Source organism: Eriocheir sinensis, chromosome 23 (assembly GCF_024679095.1).
Source record: "Eriocheir sinensis breed Jianghai 21 chromosome 23, ASM2467909v1, whole genome shotgun sequence".
Taxonomy (NCBI): Eukaryota; Metazoa; Arthropoda; class Malacostraca; order Decapoda; family Varunidae; genus Eriocheir; species Eriocheir sinensis.
In genome coordinates, this window is record NC_066531.1 from 12,790,617 (window position 1) to 12,798,080 (window position 7,464).

Consider the following 7,464-nt stretch of genomic DNA (forward strand, 5'->3'; position numbering starts at 1 on the left):
AGGTTGCCAGAGCACGATAATTCACACCTCTGTCTCGGGTGCCGCGACGAACTATAACTATAACTCCTACTCCTTATCTCTCTCTTTTCCATTCCCTCCTCTTCCTCCTCACTCAGGCTTAGTGATGCGGAAGACGAAGACGAGACCCTCCTTGTCACAGAAATAGGTTGGGACGATGCGCCGCTCCACCTGAAGGAATTATGACCATCATTTCAAATACGTGACCTTCTCCCCCTGGCCAGCTCCTGACCATCTCCTTATACCAGTGTCCTGACAGGCGCCCATACAGTGAACAGCCCCGCCAGACATAAACCTTGATTAGAGTAAATGTTTTCTTGTACCAACGTTGCCAGATAGTTGTACTCAGTCTCTTATATTTACCAACATCCGACCCCAAAACTGTCTCCTGGGGCTCAATAACTAAATGCATTTATATATGTCGTTAAAATGGTTAATTCCTGATGTTTCTTGGCAATAGTTAGGTGTCAAAAAACGGTAAATACTATGCTCTGAGTACGATAATCTGGCAACGGTGCTCCCTACCTTCTTCCACTTCCCGTCCGACTCCAGCTGGTCCATGTAAGGCTCCAGCTTGTCCTTGTAGGAAGGCACGGTCTGTAGGTGCTCGTGGCGCATCACGATGATCACGAAGCCTCCTGGAGTACCGGAGAGGAGGAAATAAGTTAATCATTGGGGCATACGCTAGGAGGCGCGTCGTCTAGCCCACCCTAGGAAGACCGCCTCAAGGTTTATTCCATGCAAATCTGAAGTCTCTATGTAGGCTCTTTCCCATCCTAAACGGCGCCTAAGTTCGCCTGTTTGAAAAACCTCTCGTAAAAGTTGCTGGGATTACCATGAACTGTTTTGCGATCCTATAGTAGGAGTAGGTAGGAAGACACCAACCGAACGGGCGTGAGCTACTCCCGGTGAGGATATATGGGAAGCGAGGAGGGTGCTGAAGCCCTTCAAAGACCCTTCCCATGTCCTCACTAACCGTTTCCCTTTTGTCTCATCAACACCAGAGAGCAGTTCAGCATGCTCTCTAAAGAGAGTTCATCTCTCTTTCTACACCACACTACATTCACACAACACACACACCTTTTCCCAAAATTCAAAATTCTAAATGGCGAAAAATAACAATGCCTCTCAGTCCCCGCCTGGGGGGGGGGGACCATAATTTCCCCCAGGGAGGATTCCCCTTCTAGCTGCCGACTTGAGAGGTGTCCTGATAACTCTTCGAACCTCCTCCTTATCAATTTCTGCAACATTCGCGGTCTTCGTTTTAATTTTCATTCTGTGGAACACCATCTCTCCTACTTTAAACCTCACCTTCTCTTCCTCACCGAAACACAGGTTTCTGAGGCTACTGACAGCAATCTATACTTTGTTCCCTCCTATCTCTATCCTAAATTTCAATCCAAAGCTGGATGTTGCGCCTACGTGCGCAACGACATCACTTGCTCTCGTGCCCACGACCTTGACTCTTCTGAATTTTCCACCATTTGGCTAAGACTTAATTGTCATTCTATTACTAAATATATCTGTGCTGTTTATCTATCACCTAACTCTACTAACTATGTAAAATTCTTTAACTATTTGAATTCTAAAGTGGAGCACATCTTGACTCACTCTCCCTTCGCTGAAATCTCCATCACGGGAGATTTCAATGTTCACCACCAGCTTTGGCTTTCATCCTCTTTCACAGACCAGCCTGGTGAACAAGCCTACAATTTTGCTCTCCTCAACGACCTAGAGCAGTTGGTTCAGCACCCTACACGTATTCCCGACCGTCTTGGAGACAGGCCCAACATTCTAGACCTCTTCCTTACCTCTAATCCTTCTGCTTACTCTGTCAAACTGTTCTCTCCGTTGGGCTCCTCCGATCATAACCTTATTTCTGTTTCCTGTCCTATCGCTCCTGTACATCCTCTGGACCCACCGAAGAGGCGATGTTTCTGGCATTTTGCTTCAGCTCGGAGGGACGACCTGAGGATGTACTTTTCCTATTTCCCGTGGAATGATTACTGTCTCCAGGAGAGAGACCCCTCTGTGTGTGCCCAGTGCATCTCAGAGGTGATTGTCTCTGGAATGGAGGCACACATTCCACGTTCTTTCTCTACTCCTCATGCTAAAAAGCCTTGGTTTAATCATGCTTGTTCTCGTGCTATTAAAGATAGAGAGGCAGCTCACAAAAGGTTTCAGAGCCTTCGAACTCCCGCTAACTATGACCTTTACATTTCATCCCGGAATCGTGCCATATCTATTCTCCGACTTACCAAAACTTCTTTTATCAATAAAAAATGTCAACACCTTGCTTCTTCTGATTCTTCCCGTGACTTCTGGCATCTAGCCAAAAATATATCCTCCAATTTCACTTCTTCCTCTTTCCCTCCTCTCCTTAACCCTGACGGCAGCACTGCCGTCTCATCTGTCTCTAAGGCTGAACTCTTCGCTCAAACTTTCTGTAAAAACTCAACCCTGGACGATTCTGGGCATATTCCTCCTACTCATCCCCCCTCTGACTCCTTTATGCCCGTTACTAAGATTCTTCCAAATGATGTTTTCTATGCCCTCTCTGGTATCAACTTTCAGAAGGCTTATGGACCTGATGGAGTGCCTCCTATTGTCCTTAAAAAATATGCTTCCGTGCTGACACCCTGCCTGGTCAAACTCTTTCGTCTCTGCCTATCAACATCTGCCTTTCCTTCTTGCTTGAAGTATGCCTTTGTGCAGCCTGTGCCTAAGAAGGGTGACCGTTCCAATCCCTCAAACTACCGCCCTATAGCTTTACTTTCCTGTCTATCTAAAGCTTTTGAATCAATCCTTAACCGGAAGATTCAAAAGCACCTTTCCACTTCTAACCTTCTATCTGATCGCCAATATGGGTTCCACAATGGGCGTTCTACTGGCGATCTTCTTGCTCTCTTAACTGACTCTTGGCACAAGTCTTTGCTTACTAAACTACCCTCTTTCGGATTATATCCCTTTCTCTGTTCCTTTATCTTCAGTTTCTTTTCCGGCGTTGTATCTCTGCGGTGCTAGACGGTCACTGTTCTTCCCCTAAACCTATCAACAGTGGTGTTCCACAGGGCTCTGTCCTATCACCCACTCTCTTCTTGTTATTCATCAATGATCTTCTTTCAATAACAAACTTTCCTACTCCACTCTGCATTATTCAACTTCTTTCAATAGAAGGCCATCCCAACAGGAAGTACACGACTCCAGACTGGAGGCTGCAGAACGCTTAACCTAAGACCTTGCTATCATTTCCGATTGTGGTAAAAGAAACCTTGTGTCCTTCAATGCCTTAAAAACTCAATTTCTCCGCCTATCAACTCGACACAATCTTCCAAACACCTATCCCCTTTTCTTCAACAACACTCAGCTGTCACCTTCTTCAACACTAAATATCCTCGGTCTATTCTTAACTCAAAATCTCAACTGGAAACTTCATATCTCCACTCGCGCTAAATCAGCTTCCTCGAGGTTGGGCGTTCTGTATCGTCTCCGCCAGTTCTTCTCCCCCGCACAGTTGCTATCCATATACAGGGGCATTGTCCGCCCTCGTATGGAGTATGCATCTCGCGTGTGTGTGTGTGTGGGGGGGGGGGGGAGCTCCACTCACACATCCTTTCTGGACAGAGTGGAGTCTTAGGCTCTTCGTCTCATCAGCTCTCCTCCTCCAACTGATAGTTTTCTACCTCTTAAATTCCGTCGCGATGTTAACTCATTTATCTTCTATCGCTATTTTCACGCTGACTGCTCTTCTGAACTTGCTAACTACATGCCTCCCTCCCTCCTTCCCGCGGCCCCGCTGCACACGACTTTGTACTCATACTCATCCCATACTGTCCAAACCCCTAATGCAAGATTTAACCAGCATCTTCACTCTTTCATCCCTCACGCTGGTAAACTCTGGAACAATCTTCCTCCATCGGTATTTCCTCCGGGCTACGACTTGAACTCTTTCAAGAGGAGGGTATCAGGACACCACTTCTCCCGAAATTGACCTCTCTTTCGGCCACCTCTTGATTTTTTTTCTCAGGAGCAGCGAGTAGCGGTTTTTTTTATATTATTGTTTTATTATTATTTTTGTCTCCTCACTCACCGTTCTTTGCGACGCGCACCAGGTCGTCGAGGCCACTGAGTGGGATATGACCTTCGCCCATACCGCCCGAGATGACCACCAGGTCGTATGTGTCTGAGAGAGAGAGAGAGAGAGAGAGAGAGAGAGAGAGAGAGAGAGAGAGAGAGAGAGAGAGAAGAAAAATACGTATATTAATCTTTACATATGAAACAACAACAATAACAATAATTCCACTCACACAGCTCTCCTGGACAGAGTGGAGTCTAAGGCTCCTCGTCTCATCAGCTCTCCTCCTCTTACTGACAACCTTCTACCTCTTAAATTCCGCCGCTATGTTGCCTCTTTTTCTATCTTCTATCGATATCTTCATGATGACTGCTCTTCTGAACTTGCTAACTGCATGCCTCCTTCCCCCCCGCGGCCCCGCTGCACACGACTTTCTACTCATGCTCATCCCTATAGTATCCAAAACCCTTATGCAAGAGGTAAACTCTGGAACAACCTTCCTTCGTCTGTATTTCCTCCTGCCTATGACTTGATTTATTTCAAGAAGAGTGTATCAAGACACCTCTCCACTCGAAATTGACCTCTCTTTTTGCTACTCTTTACTTTTATCTTTCATGGGAGCGGCGAGTAGCGGGCTTTTTTTTGTACTCTTGTTGAACTTGAGCCGTGTCCTTTCATGTAAAAAAACAAATCACTAATACCTTTGGGCACGGTGGAGTGTCCGCTGCCGATAAACTCCAGGAAGTCGTTGGTATAGATGCCAGTCTCTCGCAGCTTCATCATGCCCTCCGACGGGTCCACAGCGTCTATGTGCCTGTGGGAGTGGCTGTAGTAGTTGAAGTAGTAGCAGTATTAGTAGTACTGGAATGTTTCGTTTAGTCGGCGCAACATCTGTGGTCATATGCCGGAGAGAGACAGGAGGGGAAGGAATTATAGGAGAAGGGAACAGATCCCAGGAGACGGGACACAGCCCCCGATTAATACCTGGTACCCATTCACTGCTGGGTGGACAGGGGCGTAGGGTATCGGAAAAGACGCCCAAATTTTTCCACTCCGGCGGGAATCGAACCCGGGCTCTCTCGGTTGTGAGCCGAGTATGCTAACCACTGCACCACGAAGCCCCCAGTAATAGTAGTAGAAGTTATAGCATTAGTAGAAGTTGTTGGGAATCAGTAAATTTACCCTACCCAACAGTTAGGTCACTCGCAAAGTGAATAACACACCCGTCAGACAATACCAAACAAACAAGTGCTTACCAGCTATTAGGTGGTGAAGGTATCCAACAAGCACCTCCAGACAGCCGAACAAATGATAATCCTACCTGATCCGTGTAGTAAAATCTATCTGTCTCAAATAACTGCTGGGGGCACTTAGCTGAGAAGCGGGTTTCAAAAGATATTGTTGTCTCTGAAGTTTCGTTGCCGGGTGTAGTATCCCTCGAGTCAGGTAATAGAAGGCACACTGCGTCCGAGTTAATGGGTGGGCTGCAGTGCCTTGGTCTTTACTTTGTGAAGGCCGGTGGTGGAGTGAGAGAAAACCAACCACGTGGGTCTGAAGCGATATTTTGAATTTCTCTCGCCAGATGGCGTGGCTTTCCTCTCTGATTCCATCGGTTAAATTATCCTTGCTCTTTAATTTTAATTCAGCAAGAACAATTAGTTATTATTTCATGAAAGGAAACACTTCACTATTGTTATTCCCTTTATGGTAAATATGGTTAGTCTTCAGGCAGTGAATAAGTTGATTATGTCTCGGTTTGGGAGCCGATGACCGAAGTATTTAAGTACCATCCAAGGCTTATTTGAGCTCAGACGATGCTCATAGTTGGCTTGAACTCTCGGCCCGAGACTAGTTCCATAAGGGAAATAGTTAATTTGTCTAATCCCCCGGTTAACTGGCCTAATTCCTAACATAGTATAGTCTATCGATTTTAACTTCAGCCCTTGGGCGCGACACAAGGATTCCCCACGAGACCGCGCTGCTGCCACATCACTCCATTACTCTCCTCAGAGAGGGTGGCTACCTCTCTCTCTCTCTCTCTCTCTCTCTCTCTCTCTCTCTCTCTCTCTCTCTCTCTCTCTCTCTCTCTCTCTCTCTCTGCATGGCAGCGCAGGGCGCGAGAGTGAGATCTACTTCATTTCTCCATTGTGGCGTAACGTTGAATGGTGCGGCCTGGCGCCTGTTGCCAAGGTCCGTCAGGCGGCAACGTTGCATTAGCCACGTTGCCAAGTGATATGGAAGGTTTACCGAGTCGTTGTCTTTCCCTCTAATCCCAGGTCGAGTGCCCCAGTCTGCGGGATCTGCGAGAGCAGTACCTCTCCCGGTGTCGTGATGTGCATGGGAATTTTTCCCTGTCCCTAGTGCTGGGTGAAAAGGCGTTCACCCCTGGACATAACGTCATGGGGTATCTGCAGGAGATGGGCATCCTCCATCTCTTGTAGGGTCTCTTCATAGAAAGTTCTTTGTATTTCACTAATGCATTTTTTAATAAACATTTTATTATTTTTTAAACTAGTGCTATATCTGAATGGACCATTTCAAAACTATCTTCCTAATAACTTTTATCACCCTTAGATTATTTTAATTATTTGCCTTCCATTTTATTACTCCGGTGCCATATGACCAAGATGTTGCGGCGCCATGAAAGAAACTCTAAATCAATCAATCAATCAATCCCTCTAATCCCAAGCCATTCATAACACCACGCAGTCGTATTATGAATGTATGTAAATTCCATAAATAGACAACGTACAGACTAACAGTGAGACAAAACGCCAAGCGCAGGCCATTGCTAGAGCTGTAAACAATGGGGGTTTCCCCGGGCCAAGCCACAGGGCACAATTTTAAGTTAGAGTCGATGGACTATAGTAATGCCGCTCCTGCCCGCTCCCAGTTCCCACCCAGCGGCCCTGCCTCTACAAAAGCTGCTGTAATTTCCAACACATCATCTTCATCTCTTGGCGTTTGACTCGTGTTGAGGCTGAGGCACTGGCAGGCAGGAGGCAGTGGACTGGAGGATATTTAAGTATGGTGACTGGACATCCCCCTGTCTGCGGCCCTGCGGCACCCACCTGAAGCCTTCCCGGTGGAGTTCGCTGCCCACGCAGCCCGTCCCGGCGGCCACGTCCAGCACCTTGGCCTTGGCTCGCCGCTCCGGGGGTACCCAACGCAGCGCCTCCTCCAGCGTGATGGTGGGGCCACGCCCGCCTTTCCAGATCATCTAAGGGGACGGGAAAGCGGGTGATTACAGGTGCGTATCCCAAGGGCCGCATCACTTCACTCCCGGACCTCACGGAATAATCGCCGGTTGAACGCAAAATCATTCCAGCGATACCCCATGATTCTGCGTAGGCACTTGGTACTGAAGGCAT

At 47.3% G+C, this 7,464-nt stretch overlaps 1 long non-coding RNA gene across 1 annotated transcript; it reads right to left on the reverse strand.

The window, feature by feature from the left end:
* Positions 1-541: 541 nt before the first annotated feature.
* LOC127002487 (uncharacterized) lies at positions 542-5,295 on the reverse strand. Its single transcript, XR_007756299.1, has 3 exons — positions 4,795-5,295; positions 4,109-4,201; positions 542-656 (listed from the first exon to the last, which is right to left on the reverse strand). It is a non-coding gene; the product is annotated as an uncharacterized LOC127002487 (long non-coding RNA).
* Between the last annotated feature and the right edge of the window lie 2,169 nt (positions 5,296-7,464).